This window comes from Hemiscyllium ocellatum, chromosome 6 (genome assembly GCF_020745735.1).
Source record: "Hemiscyllium ocellatum isolate sHemOce1 chromosome 6, sHemOce1.pat.X.cur, whole genome shotgun sequence".
Classification (NCBI taxonomy): domain Eukaryota; kingdom Metazoa; phylum Chordata; class Chondrichthyes; order Orectolobiformes; family Hemiscylliidae; genus Hemiscyllium; species Hemiscyllium ocellatum.
Window position 1 is genome coordinate 67,778,509 of NC_083406.1, and position 18,114 is coordinate 67,796,622.

Sequence of the window (18,114 nt, forward strand, 5' to 3'; positions counted from 1 at the left end):
GGATGTGGCAGGTTACAGCGGGATATAGATAAGTTGCAGAGCTGGGCAGAAAGGTGGCAAATGGAGTTCAATGTAGCTAAGTGTGAAGTCATTCACTTTGGTAGGAGTAACAAGATGATGGATTACTGGGCTAATGGTAGGCTACTTGGTAGTGTAGATGAGCAGAGGGATCTTGGTGTCCATGTACACAGATCTCTGAAAGTTGCCACCCAGACAAATAGTGCCGTGAAGAAGGCGTATGGTGTACTGGGCTTAATTGGTAGATGAATTGAGTTCCGGAGTCCTGAGGTCATGCTGCAGTTGTATAAGACTCTGGTGCGGCCTCATCTGGAGTATTGTGTGCAGTTTTGGTCGCCATACTATAGGAAGGATGTGGAGGCATTGGAACGAGTGCAGAGGAGGTTTACCAGGATGTTGCCTGGCATGGTAGGAAGATTGTATGAGGAAAGGCTGAGGCACTTGGAGCTGTTCTCATTGGAGAAAAGAAGGTTTAGGGGAGATTTGATAGAGGTGTATAAGATGATTAGGAGTTTAGATAGGGTTGACAGTGAGAACCTTTTTCCACTAATAGAGTCAGCTGTTACTAGGGGACACAGCTTTAAAATAAGGGGTGGTAGGTATAGGACAGATGTTAGGGGTAGATTCTTTACTCAGCGGGTTGTGAGTTCATGGAATGCCCTGCCAGTAGCAGTGGTGGACTCTCCCTCTTTATGGTCATTTAAGCGGGCATTGGATAAGCATATGGAGGTTATTGGGCTAGTGTAGGTTAGGTAGGCTTTGGTCGGCGCAACATCGAGGGCCGAAGGGCCTGTACTGCGCTGTATTTTTCTATGTTCTATGTTTTGAAGCTAAACCTGAGAAGTTAGATTGCATTCTTTTTAATATTATAGTTGACCCATATATTCTGATGACCAGTTAGTCTTTGGAGCACCACAGACTGGAGTTAAAACAGTGCATTATCCAAGATACAGCAGGTTCCAGATTTGGACTTCCAATGGCCAATTCCCTGTGTCTGGAAGCCTCTAAAAAGCCCCTTCAGATTGGAGAATTTAGAGGGAACTGCTTCATTGAGTCTGTAGAAATTCATGAAAAGGTAGATGGTTAAAATCTACTCTAACCTTTGGGTAACGATTAACCTCTAAATTACCACACACACATACCCGGCAACACCTCCCCGATTATCCTTCAGATACCTGACAACAACCATCAACTAGACTTGAACAATTCAACATGACTCCAGATCCTCTCCTGAGAGCGAGCATTTCCTCCCACCATAGAACTTACCACCATCCCCCTGTAAACCTGGATGCTCCCACCCTTTGGCCCCAATAACCCCAGCTCCATGCTGACTTCAAACACAGTGACCTGTCACCTCAACATCCCAATTCTGGCCCCAAAATCAACCTCATCCTGCCTGACCTGACACTCTAATGGTTATAAAATCCTCCTTTAGCTGGCTTCCTGCCAGTTCTAATGTTGCCAACTTGAAAGTTCCTCTGCCAGACATGCTACTATCTCTGGCCCTGACACTAATCATTCCTCTCACTGTTGGTTCCAACATTCTCCTTCACCCAGCCTCAACACACCTATGCACTTAGCCAAGCACTTCCAAGCACTCCATCACTTACCTGGCACCCTAACCCCTTAACCAAATACCAACTTTACCCTGCACTTATCTTACAGATTTATCCTTTCACAGGAGCTGTCAACTTATCTGGCTTCAACATTCCTGGATATTTCAATCACTGGAACGTGGCATATTTATGACTGCAAAAGGGGATGTGGTTTGATTTCTCCTGTTTAGCCTACACTACAGGGGAACTCTGTTGATTTCAGTCTTGGTCTACATTTCTGAAAGAACCAAGATCAAATCTCCAGCTTGAAATTTGGAGCTCAGTATAACAAAGAAAACAGTATGAGCTGGGTGGCAATCTGACTGTGATTGCCTCTTCTTGAAATATCCAGGCCGTTCTATTACCCTAGCCATCAAACCCATTGGAGGATATCATCTCGGATCATGCAAATCTCTAAATCATTTTATCCTGTAGATAATTCTGAATGTATTAGATTTCATTATGATAAACTGTCTATCATACCCTTTTTGTTTCCTCTATATTACCAGGAGAGTGCTATGTTTTATTGTTTTTACTGCCTTATTGTAGAACATAATTTTTGGGAATGCTGAGACTTCACACATTCTTGTTAACCAAGCACATTCTTGCAAATGGTTTAGTGAGGGGAAGAAGAGGGGGAAGGATGTGATGTGCATTGTATTTCATATTGCAATTTGAACACTGGAAAGCTTCCTGTTTGAGGCAAGCATCCCATAGCAAGTGCTATCCAGGGTATCTATTTTATTAATTGTTAAATTTAATGCAAATATTCTAGAACCTGAAATTTTAAAAAAATTGCATTACCACATAAATATGAATATTTATAAGATATGCTCAGAATGTGTCCATAGCCACTTGCAAGCAGTCCAGGTGCTCCTTGCACGACATGCAATATGTGCCTGGAGCACCTGTAAATTACCTTAATTCAATAGCATTACTTTATTTCATAAGGTCAATCCAACTGTATGATGTGAAATGCAGGTGGGGTATACAAGGCTGGAACTGGGGAATAGAGAATTCAGTTTGAAGGGTGGTTTATAGGACTGGTGGAGATCAGAGAGGAGAGAGGTCATGGAAGGAATTTAAAGCATACAGCTTAGAACTTTGAATTTGAAGCATTGAGAGAATAAAAGCCAATATCGATAAGTAGAGAATAGCAGTGAGAGGTGACATGCTGCACAACAGATTTTGAGTTGCATTGTTTAGAGGAGTGAATTTATATTTTTTATGGAAATAGAGAGGGAAAGTCTAATTTAGACTACAAGTTAACTTACGTATAAATTGCAAGATCCAAATTGCCTCAAAAATCGTGAAGAAAAATGTCCACAATATTCATTTTTATTGAAGATCAATATTACAGTCTCTATTCACTATGAGTCTTGCCATATCTTCTTGACATTCACAAATATATTCCTTCCTATTCTTTAGCATTTTAACCATTCCACATTCTGCTCGTCCCTGCCACTTTCTTTCTTAGCTTTTAGATGCTAATTTAAATTCTCTTTTGCTTTATCATGTGAAATTGCTTCAGAGTGTAAATCAGCAGCAGATTCTGAACTTAAATCAGGGGTGAAAGTGGAAAATTGCCAGTTTAATAAAATGGCAGTAGGAAAAAAAGTAACTAATGATATGATATACCGATATACAGTAGTGCTGAAAGTGTCCCCTTTGTCTGAAAGAGATAATTGCAGCATTGGAAAGAAAACAGCTCGGAAAAACGTGAGCTGAGCTGCAATCCATGTGTAGAGAGTTTCATCCTTGCCTAAGAATAAGTTAAATTCCATGTCTTATAAGTGAATATACAATTACACCAAATCAAAAGCAATAAATGATGCCAAACTATATTTATAAAGTAATAACACCAGGAATCTGCAATTATCTTTATCACCTCTACCACTGGACACAAACTAGTAATGAAGTTCAGTAGTTATGTAAGCATGCTAACTTCTCATTTTTTCAAAAAGATCAACCTGATAGACCACACATCTCTGTGCTCATCGCATACTTTTTTCAAAAATATTTTTATTGAGAAATGTTTTCTTTACAAAACTATAAAATTACAGAAATGTAACAATAATTAGAATGAACTAACTACTACCCTACTCTACAAATCAACTCAAAACTAGACTCACTACACTGCAACCACACTGAAACTCCCAACCTTCGAGAGCATTAATTATTAGACCAGTATTTATTCCAGATTCTTCCTCCCAGAGCACAAGGCCCGCTAAACCTAATCATCATGGCTAAACAAATTCCCTAATTAAAATGGCAGACAAGTCTGCTTCCAGATAATTCAAAAAGAGCTGCCATGTCTTATAAAAAAGTTCTGTTTTGTGGTGCACCATGTTTGTGGGGAAATCCAAAGGGATGTGCTCCATAATAAACGTACGCCACCCCAGCAGCCCCAGAGGGTTCTCAGTCACCCAGCTCATCAAAATGTTCTTCCTCATAAAGTAATTGAGAATGTTAAATTGCTTTTTCGCATGTGCAACTAAGGAAGATAAATTCGGCAAGCCCAAGAGAAGAGAGACCAGGTCTACCTTAACTTGGGTCCCCAGGACCCCCTCTATTACTCCTGCCACAGCGCTCTAGCACCTACGAAGCTTGTGGCATGACCACAAACAATGGGTGAGGGTGCCTATGCTTATTCTGCACTTGGGGCACATTAGAGATGCTCCCTTTTTGAATTTCACAAGATGATCTGGAGCCAAATGAACCCAATGAAGAACCTTCAACTGCAGGGTGTGTGTTCTGTTACAGATCGAGATCTTTCTCGCATTCTCCCAAATATCCTCCTATGTCTGTGAGGAGATCTCCACTCCCAACTCTTGCACCAGACCTCACATATCGCTCAATATCATTTGAGGCACTGCACCCCAGTAAGTGGTAGAGAGTACTAACTGAGAGAGTGCTTATGGCATGAAGCATTCTCCTCTCTTGTGTCAGACCTATAGAGGTTGGTCAAAAGCGTAATCTTTTTTGGAGGAAGTTCTTAACCTGCAAGTAACAAAAAAGATCTCTGCTGGGCAATTCATGCATGCGACTCATTTGGTCGAAGGGCCTCATGACCTCCCCCTCAACCAGGTCTCCCAAATAGGAGAGTGCAGTTGCCCACAGTTTGAATCCAGGATCCATCATCCCTGGCCTGTGGAATTCATTGCCGCAGAGTGCAGTGAAGGCCGGGACGCTAAATGTCTTCAAGGCAGAGATAAACTGCCCTCGCTCTGTCACATTGCTCACCATGCTTTGACTGTATTAGTAATTATTGCATTTCGACAGTATTCTATAACTGTCCTCATCTTACCCATAAACTACAGACTAGTACGGGAGCACTTTGCCTGGAAGGCCTCAATATCCAACCATATTGATCACGAGTCCTCACAAGCCCAGTCACTCACGAAGGACAGAAAGGAGCTTAATGGTATCTCTCCATATCCTGAAAGTCTACTCCTCCCAACCCTTTGGGTAACTGCAATTTGGCAAACCTAATGAGAGGCCATCTGTGATGCCAAATAAAAGAACTAAGCCAACTAGTGAGTCTCTGCAACATTTGCCTGGGAAACATCAGAGGGAGCATTCGCATGGATATAACAGATGAGGAAGGACATTCATTTTGACAAGGGCTATTCGGCCAAACCAAGAGATTAGAAGAACCTTGAAGGTCTTGTCTAATTTTGTCAAGCAAATGAGCAAGTTTAGCCTTAAATAAAAAAACTAGCCACCAGGATACATGAACATCAACTAACCACTCTCACTAGTATCCTTATATACATATGAGGAAGGATACCACTTCAACTGGGACAACACATCCATCCTAGGACAAGCCAAACAGAGATACGCACAAGAATTCCTAGAAGCATGGCATTCCAACTGGAACTCTATCAACAAACACATTGACTTGGATCCCATTTATCACCGTCTGAATGGGAAATGACATCATCAACTCAAGGAAACCTGTACTTCATCCAGATGCTCATTGATGATGTTACCTAGTATGGTGACAAAACTTCTGAAATTGAACCTAACAGCTCAGCAAGCATACCTACATCCAGAATCTCAACCTGAGCTACAAATTTTCTCAAAACTCGCTATTTATAAGTCTTTGTAGAATTGACTTGGGAGACCATTAGAGCTGAGTGCCTTCCCAGTTTGGAGCTGTCTTACTGCCTTCTGTATGTCTTGCACTGTTAAGGGAATATTAAGAAGAGACATCTGTTCTGAGGTCAAATCTGGAAGGTCCAGGTTCTTAAACAACGACTCCATCTTAGCCCACCTTTCCTCGCAGCATTCCGACTGATATAGCTCAGAGTAAAAACTCCAAAATGCTGCATTGATCCTTTTCGAGTCACATGTAAGAACCCCAGTGCCTCCTCTAGTTAATGTAATGGACTGGAGGGAACTCTTTTTCCTGGCCAGGTATGCCAGATATTTGCCTGGCCTGTCGCCATGCTCAAACAGCCATTGTTTCATGAAAGAGAGTTCTCTCTTCACTGTCTGTGTGAGTTGGAGTTCAAAGCAACCAGAAGAGCTGTGACTCGTTGCCATTTAGTCACTGACAGCTATCAAAATATGCTGTCTCAAGCTGCCTAGAACTGTGCCTCCAGCAGATGTTGCTGCTCTCCCTTCTGTCACTTCCGGCTAGCAGAATAAGGGATAACTATCCCCCAGCTTAGCAGTCGCCCAGAGTATAGACGGGTTACTAGCCATACCCAGATTGATAGCTTTGAACACTTGGAACTCGCTTGAGAAGTTTTCAACAAACTTACTATCTTTGAGAATAAAAGAATCCATTCGCCAATGCTGCAAACCTGTTCTGTTGCCCTTAATCTCAACCAACAAATACATTTGTGTGTATTAAAGAAAAAGGTGAAGTCCCTACCCGCAGGTTGGAGACATCTCCAAACGTCCACCAGCCCCAATTCCATGCATAAGTCAACCAGTTGCTTGGATTGCTGAGAGATATTTGGGGCACCTCTGGGCATTCTATCCATTGTGGGGTCCTTGAGGCAATTAAGGGTCTCCCCCTATGATAGTGTGCCTCATTCCAAGGGTAACCAACTTAGAAACTGCATCAGTCAGGAATTTGAGGGAGTGTGCCAGAGGACAGTAAACATTTTGGATGTCATACTGTTCACCATGTATTAAAACTTTAAGGATTACAAACCACCCATATCCATTTTTAACTTGATCTACTTACTGAAATGGACGACTCTTTTGGACAATTATGACTACTCCCCTGCTCATAGTGTTAAAGGATGAAAAAAACACCTGATCAAACCCACCCTGCTGTAACTTTAGGTGCTCCTTATCATCAAGGTGGTCCCTTGCAACAGGTCAATATCAACCCTCTCCTTCCTGAGAATTGAAAGTACCTTTTTTCTCGTGACCAGTGAGTGACTCCCCTTAATATTCCAGGTGCACCATTTGAGGAGACACCTAGCCATATCCCTCTACTCCAATTCTTGAATCTCTGGAAGGAAAAACCCTACTCACAATGTGCCAAGTGTAAATAAATGGAGAGTCATAGAATATCAAAAATGCACACACTGAAACTACATCAACAAAACTTTCAAAAACTACCTCTACTAAAAATCAACAAACTAAATCAATTACAACATACAAAAAAAACGCTTGATGGGAGACTCTTCCCCCCCGCCCACAGGGGATGCTTACACGACCCACATATACCTCCATAACTACTTTTAGCTTGAACCACGCCCCAAACCCAGGAGAAGGGTTTTAAAAAGTATTATGGACAAAGAAATTAAAAGTAGGCACTTCACCCATCCCCAACCCTACACTGACATCAATTATCACTATAAATAAAAACCAACAACACTTTCTATAATAAAATGATAAAGAGAAAGGAGAAGTACATAAGATAGGGAAAAAAGGGGGAAAAGAAAAGAGAAAAATTATTGGACCATCCAATTTATTTCAAAGTGTCCAGAAAGTTTTTTGCTTTTTCTGAGGAACCAAATACATGCACGGACACTTCATGGTTAAAACGGAACACTGCCGGGTATCTGATGGAATATTGAATATCCAGATCCCTCAGTCTCTTCTTCACCTCAAAGGACTTCCTCTTGTGGATCACAGCTGCAGAAAAGTCCGGTTAAAAAAAAGAGAATCTTTGATCCTTTATAAACCAAGGCCTGTGGATCTATTCTCAGTGATATGGAGGCTTCCATTACCTTTTATTTGTTCCTTTAGGACTAGAACCACTAGGACCAGACAGGGGTGCTGGTCTGAACCAGGCCTGCGTGCCACCATCAAATGAGCTCTTTTAATCCGCACCTGGCCCAGAAATCATTGCAGCCATTCTTCAAAAAAAACTGGTTGACTGCTCGCCTTCCTCTCGGTCTGGCAGCCCAAACACTTGGATGTTTTTTTCTTCGACCTTGATTCTCAAGATCGTCAATCTGTTCTACCAAGACCCGTACCTGCTTCTCCAGAGCCTGGATACGTCCTGCCGAGGACTCGACTGCGTGTTCTGCCACTCGACCTCCTCCACTCACTTCCCAAGACTTTAGCTCCTGCTCATTCTTCTGCAGCAAGGCCAGGGTCGGTTGCAGTCTGGTGCAATTCTCTTCAATTGATGCTTCGATTTTCTCCCAGAGTTTCGAGAACTCTGCAGCCAGGCCTTGTTGGATACGTCAGTCCATCGGGATTTCAGGGGAGGTTGTGGTTGTATCCTGCCTGTTGTGATTTACTCTGTCCTTTGCCTTTAGTCATGTTCCCTTACTAAAAAAAAGGGATGTTGCAATTCTACTAATATTAAACTATCGATTTTCTTCAAAATAGGTTAGATGAGGAGGGCAAAAGCACCACTTTGCCTAATGCAGACCTATAAGATCACCGCCATCTTGGATCCCCCGGTCATCACATCCTAAGGTGGGAATCGAAGGCAGATCTACTGGCCCAGAGGTAGCATTACCATCACTGCACCACAAGACCCTTGATCCAAATCTTTATAACGGCAAATTATCAGAATTAATACCATAGAACATGAGACACATTGCAGAACTCAGATATATTTAAAGAATTTCTTGTTTAGCAGTAAAATCATAGCGGAGACATACTTAAAGCAATTTACAAAAGAAAAAAATGCGATGTGAGGAAAAAGCTTATCACACAACAAATTATTCAGGTCAGAAATGCATGGTCTGAAAATGTGATGGAGGCAATTTCAATTGAGGCATTCAAGATAGCATTGGATGATTATTTAAATAGGAACAATTTCAAGGCAAGAGAATGCCCTTAAGTTATTGCTCATTTGGACAGCCTGTGCACACATGATGGGCCAAATGGCCTGCGGAAATGTACAGAATACTGAACGGCCTGGACAGAGCCTGGGAATGTTGGGAAGATACTTCCATTTGTAGGAGAGACTAGGACCCAAGGGCATAGCCATAGAGTAAAGTGAAGATTGTTTAGAACGGAGGTATGGAGAAACTTCTTCAGGCAAAGAGTGGTGAATCTATGGAATTTATTGCCATAGAAGGCTGTGAAAATCAGGTCATTGAGTATATTTAAGACTAAGATAGATAGGTTCTTGAGTATCAAGGTTTATGGCGAGAAAGCAGGAGAAGTGGTTGAGAAACATTATCCGCCATGATTGAATGGCGGAGCAGATTCGATGGGCTAAATGGCCTAATTTCTGCTCCTATGCCTTATGGTCTTATGAATAATTAAATATCACAGAATCAATTAATTTAATTTGCTGTTGTGCCAGCATGTAATAATTGGATAAATTTTGTCCTTACATAGCACTTCTCATGTCCTTGGAATATCCCAAATTATTTTATATTCAAATTATTTTAAAGGAAGGACAATGGTCAATTTTCACACGTCAAGTTCAACAATCAGCAATGTGATAAAGATGAGATAATCTGATTTTTACTTATGTTTACTTAAGTTGCTCAATGGATAAATATTGGCGAGAGCATTAGGCGGTATGGTGGTTCAGTGGTTAGCACTGCTGCGTCACAGCACCAGGGACCCAGGTTCAATTCTACTTTCAGGCGACTGTCTGTGTGGAGTTTGCACATTCTCCCTGTTTCTGCGTGGGTTTTGACGGAGCTCCAGTTTCCTCCCACAGTCCAAAGTCCAAGTTAGGTGGATTGGCCATGGTAGATTACCCATAGTGTCCAGGGATGTGTAGGTTAAGTGTGTTAACCATGAGGAAATGCATGGTTACAGGGATAGGATAGTAGGTGGATCTGGTTGGGATGCTCTTTGGAGGGTCAGTGTGGGCTTGTTGAGCTGACTAGTCTGTTTCCACGCTGTGTGGATTAGTTCCTCTGATCTTCCTCAAGATATTGTCCAGGAATCCTAACTGCCCCTAGCTTAGAAAGCAGACAAGACTCCAGTTTAACATCTCATCTAAACAATAGCATTTGAGATACTCCCCTTAATATTGCATTTGAAGTGTCAACCCTCAGTTTGTACTCAAGTCCCCTACAGAGTTTGAACCTCTAACCATTTAACACACGGACAAAAATGGAGCTACAGTAGATACAACATTAACTCATACAATTTTATTTAATCATAGCCCAATCCTGCTTCTGGGACTTTTACAATGAAAGTTATGAAGTAATAGCTTGCTTATAATAATGCTGATTATAGATATGCCATTATAATTGGGGATTTGGGTTGACATTTTGGCTGATCTTGCATCTTTACTAACAGTAATGGAAAACATCTTTGAGAACAAGTGAAGTCATAGCTTCTAGAAACAATGCGCTCTTTGCGTTATCATAAAAGACAGAAGCCTGGAGATATCCAACAGATCAGATTGAATGTTAGTTACACTGAATAGCATTCAAACTTATGTACATACTTTGTATAATCTAGAGATCTCAAATAGATAAACAAAATTATACCTGCATTAATTTTTCTGAGCTTCTTCCAAACATAACACAAATCTAGAACTGAAATTTGCAAAGCTTCATTCATTCTTAACATTGATAGAATGTTCTTTATGTTGTATTTATTTGATTCCTTTGTAAACTTTAATCAAATTAAGTGCTACATTTCCTGCAGATGTTATTGGATGGGTGGGGTGAGGGGGGTGGGGGGGGTGGAGAGGTGGGGGATGATGGGGTTCCTTCCATTTACACATACTTAAGAGGTGGGGATGGGGGAATCCTCTGAACTTTAATTAAGTCAATTTACAGTATCTTACTGCACCTGGTTAAATTCCCACTGAACATACAGCCTGAATTAGGACCGGAGTGAATAAATGAATTGACATCAATAACTATAATTTCAAGGTACAGAATAACATTGGGCATGACACTTGTGATTTTAAAATAATCTCCATATAATTTGATATCTTAGCTACATTATCTTTGCAAATTCTCAGGAGTTCTGTATTGCTTTTTGAAGAGGCATCATTTTGTGAAAAAATAATTTCTAACATCTTTTATTTTCTCAGCTACAAAAAGAAACGATAGGTTTGCCATGTTGTGCATGGTTCTCTTTTAACAAGTGAAGTCACAGCTTTTAGAAACAATTTGTTCTTTGCCTTGTAATAAAAGACAGAAGCCTGAAAATATCCAGCAGATCAGACTGTGTGTTAGTTACGCTGAGTAGGCATCCAAACTTACATACATACTTTGTACAATCTAGAGATCTCAAATAGATAAACGAATAAAACACATTTTATAAAGTGAATTCTTCCACTATACCACAGTTTTTGTTATATCATTTTTCATACACTATTTTCCGTGGTCAAATGTTCATATTTAGCTAATAAACCTATACAAATGGATGTAGTTATAAATCTTTAATCAATTTCCCCTACCCCATACCCATTTACACTGCATGCTGGGAAAAAAAACCCAGCAAAATACAAAGAACTGGAAGTCAGTCAATCATTTGAATTTAATTTTCTGATACAGCAATATGATTCTTTTCTTTCTGTAAATGAGGCTGTCAGCATGATTTAGAATAAGCCTTTTGATCATACTTCACTGAATGCTGATGACAGTGAACAGTGAGCTTTATAAAAATAGAAGATTTTTTTTCCCTTATAACTACAGCAGCACCCCATATTTGTGTTTATAGTTCTAGTAAAGGATATGGAACTTTAGAATCCATTTATTGATTCAAAGCCATAGCAGAGAAGAAACTCGTTATTTGTCTCTTTATTTTATTAAATGTGACGTTTGCAGTAAAATCTGTCAATATATCACTCAAAATATATTCAGTTAAGCTAACTTTAATCTGCAAAATTGTCTGTAAATTTGTTCACAGATTATATCTGTGTCAGGCTGTTGCTTGACTAGTCTTTTCCACAGGCCACCAGATGTTAGTAAGAACAATGTTGCAGGGTTAACTTGGCTGTCTTTGTCTTTGTTGATGCTGAATGGTACAACTGGTTTCATTCCCTATTTTGAAGGCCTTGTTACAGTCTAATATAACTGAGTGGTTTGCTGGGCCACTTCAGAGCCAACCACATAGCTGTGGATCTGGAGTCACACTTAGGCCAAACCAGTTCAGGACTGCAGACTTTCTTTCAGTGAAGAGCATTAGTGAAACAGATGGCACATCTTTTAAACAACAGTTGTTTCACAGTCAGCATGAGACTGTTTCAATTCCAAATTTATGGACCTCATATTTTATCACCTGGCACATTGATATTCAAACCCAAGTCTGGATTATTAGTCCAATGACAATACTACTACATCACCAACTCTCCTCACCTGTGTTCAGTTGAACTTTCATGTGAACCTAAGGAAGCAAGAACAACAGGATTCTTTTGTTTAAGGACATTGGTGAACTATCAGGTTATTTACAACAGGCAGAAGTGGGTACTGCAGATGCTGGAGATTACAGTCAAGATTAGAATGGTCCTGGAAAAGTACAGCAGGTCAGGCAACATTCAAGGAACAGGAAAATCAATGTTTTGGGCAAAAGCCCTTCGTTAGGAATGTTATTTACAACAGTCTGGCACCAATGAGATCAAGTTCACCAGGATTATTTCCTGAACTTTAAATTGAATTAAAATTTTCAAACAACCTTGATTGGATTTTATGCACATTCCCCAGTCCTGTAAAAATACCATGATGTCACTTATATCCTAGAAGTGTATAGTTGAACAGGGACATCTGGAGGTTCGATAAGTAATTTCTTTCAGTTCATCAACATCCTTTCCATTGAATGTGTACTCTTTATTTTCTCAAGCAAATACATTTTCCACATGCTTTATTGTTCTTTATTTTACAAACCAGTTGATCTCATCCTGAAGATGTTCCTGCTCATTGTTTGCCCAAATTCCCTTCTGTTGGTCATCAGCAATTTTTTAATGTTTTGTTCCATGAACCCAAACTGCAAGTCATTATCAGTGTGAATCAGGATAACCTCACAATATGAAATGGCAGGTAAACATGTTGACACTATAATAATGTTATTGTCACTAATCATCATCTGCAGGTCCCTGAATAACCCCCTGTCTGACACGCTATAGACCTGACCAGTCACAGAGTATCAATCTTACTCTGGCTGCTATTATCAATAAAGGATAGAAGCAGGAAACAGGACAATTATTTAAACAATAATTATACAGCATCTTTAGTCTAACAAAATATTTCAAGGCACTTCGCAGGATTATAACAAAAAGATTGATCAAAAGAGGTTTGTTTTAAGAAGAGTAACAATGAGGAATGCAAGGTAGACAGAAATGGGGGTGGGGGGGGGGAATACCTTAGTTTGAGGCCTAGCCAACTGAAGGTATGGTCACTCTGAGCAATATAGTTATAACTGGGACAGCATGAGAGGCCAGATTTCTCAGAGGGTTGTGTGCTTATTGGAGATTATGGAATTAAGGAAGGGACAAAGCTCTGGAGCAACTTGAAAATAAGGCTAAGAACTTGAAAGTCAAGAGTTAATGAAGATCAAAAAGCGCAGGTGTTCAGGGGAACAGGACTTCTGTGAGTTAAGACAGGCAACAGAGTTCTGGTTGACTCCAAGTTGACGGAAGTGGAAGATCAGCCAAGTGTGCATCAAAATAGTCAAATCTAGAGATAACGAAAGTACGGATGAGGGTTTCATCAGCAGATGACCTGAAACAGAGGCAAAGGCAACTAATGATACAAAAGGTGAAAATTATCAGTCTTAGTTCAGGACTAGGGTGGGAATGGGGATAACATTAAAGGATATTTGACCGGGTGGGCTAGTGGAAGGGAGTGGCTCAGAAGAGGCAAATGATACGTTTGGCTCAATCTTTGTGAGACTGATGTCATGACTTCCTCAGGCTTGTTGTTTTGAGGGTAGAAGTGACAGTGGAAAGGTGGCTTTGTTGTGTTTTATCTCACAATTAGTATGTCAGTATCCATAACATGATCATGATATCATCACTGTACTATTGCAGGATGTACAAGGTCTCAAATACCATCTTAACACAGAGCACTGGAAGCATGTCTTCATGGAAGCATACTACACTTTGTAAACAAATAACTTAATATTAGTTCAGGCATGGACATGTTTGCAAATATATGATTTGTATAGATTACAAGCTGCAATAAATATCTGCTGGACCTTCCAATACCACACAACCTAGTTTATGTTACAAAAGGATAATGAGCATTGTCACAACATGTAAAAACATAGCCTGGAGGCAAAATCCAATCATGGTTAGCATTGTTGGCCCATCAATAAGGAAACAAGATCTCTGTCAAAGATATTTGGAAATCTCATTGAAGATCAACAGCCCTAGACATCAAATAATCCGGGCAATTAGTAAAATCAGCAACTGTGAGCACAGATCAATAGGTAGGGCACGAATCATCAAGACAGAACTACTTGCTTTCTGATTAAAATCTAATTTCTTTCAAGTTAGAAGCTTGTATTTCTGGTTTTCTTTTTTAAAAAAGCATGCTCCCCTGACAGTATAGCTACATATTTCTCCTTAGAAAACACTAAAAGGTTGTGGATGTAGGTTTGCTCGCTGAGCTGGAAGGTTTGTTTTCAGATGTTTCGTCACCATACTAGGTAACATCTTCAGTGAGCCTCCAGATGAAGCATTGGTGGTGTAGCCCACTTTCCATTTCTGCATTTAAGTTTCCTTGGGTTGGTAATGTGTTTCCTCTGGTGATGTTATTTCTTGTTCTTTTTCTCAGGGGGTGGTAAATGGGATCCAACTCAATGTGTTTGTAGACAGAGTTCTAGTTGGAATGCCATGCTTCAAGGAATTCTCATGCGTATCTCTATTTAGCTTGTCCTAGGATGGAATCTAGTTTCAACCAGAACTCTATCAACAAACACATTGAGTTGGATTCCATTTACCACCCCCTAAGAAAAAGAACAGGAAATGACATCAGGGTAAAAACAATGACTGTAGATGCTGGAAACCAGATTCTGGATTAGCGGTACTGGAAAAGCACAGCAGTTTAGACAGCATCCGAGGAGCAGTAAAATCAACGTTTTGGGTAAAAACCCTGCATTCCTGATGAAGGGCTTTTGTCCGAAACGTCGATTTTACTGCTCCTCTGATGCTGCCTGAACTGCTGTGCTTTTCCAGCACCACTAATCCAGGAAATGACATCACCATAGGATGTGACATCACCAGAGGAAATGAAATCATCAACTCAAGGAAACCCAAACACACAAATAGAAAGTGAGCTACACCACCAGTGCTTCATCTGGAGGGTCATTGAAGATGTCACCTAGTATGGTGATAAAAGGTCTTAAAATGAACCTTCCAGCTCAGCGAGCAAACCTACATCCAGAACCTCAACCTGAGCCACATGTCCTCTCAAAACTTGCTAACTAAAAGACAGTTTTCAGTACTAAAGAGCCTGACCTTTGCCCAGAGGTTATTTGATTCTGCCATCTTGTTTCTTCAAATTAGCACTGAAATAGAAGAAAATCACATGATGTCATCATTCCTGTTCTCCAATTCCCTTTTTGCATCAAAGCCAGTGAACATAATGATTATAGCCTCTGCTGTTACTGTAATCTATTTTATTTAATACTTAGTCAGTTTAACATTACAGTATAAAACTATCAGGTTACAAACAAAGCTGCCTCAGATTAATTACATGGATTTGGGCATTACCAACACCAGTGAGGGATAGCTAGCCAGGTTTCAGTTGCTCTGCTGAGTCTCTCCTCTGAGCTCAGGGTCCTGCTTCTGCAATAGTTGTTCCTAGACTATCCTGTTGATGTCTTCTAAACACTTATTTTTGGATGAAAATTCCAGGAAATTCAATTCCCACTCAGGGTCCTTTGATTCCAACATTATCTACCCAAGAATTGTGTAGACAAGTTACATCTGTTACAGTGTCCTCTTTTCTGTCTTTAATCTAATAGCCTTGATAATCACAAAGGTGAAGCAACTTTTTAGCAAATTCCTTAACCACAAATTCCTGCTTAATGAGCAGTGCCTGATTCTGTGTTACACAGTGGGTTATTGGTTCTGTAAAGTTGGCCACTTTTCCCCCCATCATCCTTGTAGAGACTTACCTACGAACCATTCTGGTATAGTGTAGGAATTAAGATGCAGCCATTCAGATACACTCCGTAGCTGGCTCAAACATCTTTAGGAACTTGAAACTGCTGCACTGCAACTTTTGAGACTGTAGTTCTCCGAACAATTCTCTTAAAAAAGGAACCAAGTCCAGGAAAGAACAGCAACAGGAAACATGAAGGATGACAGAGGCAAAGTACAGGGGAAACAAGGAGAGAGAAGCAAAACCAATAAAAGGAAGAAACAAACACTGCATTTAACCTCTTTTAATAAAACTTCAAGAAATGGAACACAATTAAATATAGAATGTCAGCAGCTAATGATACAACTCTTCAACCATGGCATGCATGGTTCTAAAACTCAAGTATATATGGTCCTGAGAAACGAGCTCTGAAAATCTTGCCTTCCATCAGCCAGAAGGACCTTTGCAGAACTCATACATCCAATATTCAAAGACTAGCTCGAGGTAAAAGTTAACTCCAAGATTAATAGACTCCAATTCATGTCATACAGACTGCAACTTCAAGAATCAATTTGCCAGCTTGTCAGAGATGTTGCAGCAAAGGGGATAAGTGTGACTTTTCTAAAGAGGAACTCTGAGGCCCCTCTAATTAGTAAGCACTTCAACAAAAAGTAAAGCCTTTAGGAAGATACTTCTGGGCAAGAAAGTGAGCATTTCAATTGCGCTTTAGTTGAGAATGGATGCAAGTTTGAAGACATTGTGGCAGACAACAATTTCATGCTGCAAGTCCAGCAAATACTATGCTACTTTCAGGAAAAAGCATCCTACCTGCAAAAACTGTAACTGACATGGTTTGTTGAAGTGAAACCATCTTCACACCTCCTTCCTTAAAAACAAAACCATCAGTATACAAAGATGACCTCATTTTAAATCCCTAAGTCTTAGTCTGTTAGTACACTACAATATACATATACATTACATTGACTATAACTATGCAAACATGCACTACAAGTACACAATCCTTTATGCAAAATTCCAAAATTTTCTTCTGTATAACAAAGTTGTTTGGTGTGCAAACAGGTGATTCAACTCCACTCCCACTAGATCCACGTCACTCAGATGTGACGTGGTGGCGTGGCCCAGCACTAGCAGGTGTCAATTGTGTCTCAGCGCTCATACTAGTCACATGTGGGTCTGCTGTTCAGTGAGTTCTTTTTATTTCACTGGGAAACAATAATTTATTCTGAAACCTGAAAAATTTCATAATCTGCAAAACAACTGGCTCCAAGGATTTCAGATAAAGTATTGTGTACCTATACTACGTTCTGTTTCAATCTGTTTATTCCTGCCATCGAATAACTCCTGCCATTGAATAACTCAGTTTTTTAAATCCAAATCTTGACAATATATCAGCAATTAAGTTTTCCTATCCTGTCGAATGTTGAAATGTAACACCAACACAAGCTCGAAGTCTTCTTTTCAATTGTCAAATATTTCTGTTGATGAATGTTCAGTTTCTTGGAGAAATATCCAATAGGTCTTTCTTTCTTCTCTTCATCTTCCTGCAAACGCACAGCATCAACATCCACATCATTCGCATCGATAGCCATCATGAATGGCTTTGCATAATTCCACAGGCCCACCACACTCTGGTTGAAGAAATGTCTCCTCCTTTCTGTTCTAAATTGACTCCCTCTAATTTTAAGGCTATGCCCACAGGTCCTAGACTCCCCACCTGATGGAAACGACTTCCCAGCGTCCACCCTTTCTAAGCCATGCATCATCTTGTAAATTTCTATTAGATCTACTCTCAACCTTCTAAACTCTAATGAATCCAATCCTGGGATCCTCAGCTGATCATCATGTTAGGCCTACCATTCCAGGGATCATCCGTGTGAATCTCCACTGGAGACGCTCCAGTGCCAGTATGTCCTTCCTGAGGTGTGGGGCCCAAAATTGGACACAGTATTCTAAATGGGGCCTAACTATTAGTCTCAGAAGCACATCACTACTTTTAAATTCCAACCCTCTTGAGACAAATTACATTACATTTGCTTTCTTAA

At 40.2% G+C, this 18,114-nt stretch overlaps 1 long non-coding RNA gene across 1 annotated transcript in view; it reads right to left on the reverse strand.

The window, feature by feature from the left end:
* LOC132816729 (uncharacterized) overlaps positions 1–16,161 on the reverse strand; it is a 58,781-nt gene extending 42,620 nt beyond the window's left edge. The window contains exons 1-2 of the long non-coding RNA XR_009644819.1: positions 16,086–16,161; positions 15,424–15,473 (exon numbers count right to left, since the gene is read on the reverse strand). This is a non-coding gene — a long non-coding RNA (uncharacterized LOC132816729). The remainder of the gene's footprint in view (positions 1–15,423; positions 15,474–16,085) is intronic.
* Between the last annotated feature and the right edge of the window lie 1,953 nt (positions 16,162–18,114).